Here is a 722-nt window from a genome sequence, read left to right as displayed (position 1 = left end):
TCGCTTTGGATAAAAGCGTCTGCTAAATGACTAAATGTAAATTGCATTACCATTTTAACTATTTTGTTGTGTTTTTATATAGAATATACACTTATAAACTAACAATCTTTGGCTAATTTACTGATTTGATTTGCATAGATCCAAAATATGAATCCAAAATATGACATGCAGATCCAAAGAGGAATTATTCAGTCATGATAGTCTAAATTCCTTTGGACCTGTATATTAGCACACAGAACACACAGATTTCATGAATCACTAGTGGAGTAAACAGTACAATCCTCATTTGGTTCATAATTCAGAGGAATTGTATATAATTGGGCTTGTAGTTTACATTTTTCTCTGTAATAAATGACTACAGTGTTTTCCAAACTTTCCATATGACGGATCGGACCGTTTCTGTCAAACCTACTGTGACAGAACATGCAAAAAGTGACATGTCATGCCACACGACTCCCTCATTAGTATTTAGTGTCAAACCTGCTGAATCATGCTGACAGTCTGACATCCAGCCTCACCTATACAGTCGAGGGAACAATCGCTAGTTTTTCTTTTACTCTCTACATTTTGAGTCATTTGTATAGTCTTATCAGCTTTATTTGAGTGCTTTTACAGATGACTCCGAGGCCTTTGAATGTATGGCAAATAGGTTGTCAGGCTTAGCTGGTAAATTTAGACTGTGTGTGTGTGTGTATGCCCTTGGCTCTCAGTACACACTGTCT

This window comes from Sinocyclocheilus grahami, unplaced genomic scaffold (genome assembly GCF_001515645.1).
Source record: "Sinocyclocheilus grahami isolate Dianchi unplaced genomic scaffold, SAMN03320097.WGS_v1.1 scaffold18465.1, whole genome shotgun sequence".
In the NCBI taxonomy this organism is placed as follows: Eukaryota; Metazoa; Chordata; class Actinopteri; order Cypriniformes; family Cyprinidae; genus Sinocyclocheilus; species Sinocyclocheilus grahami.
This window is presented reverse-complemented; position numbering follows the sequence as displayed.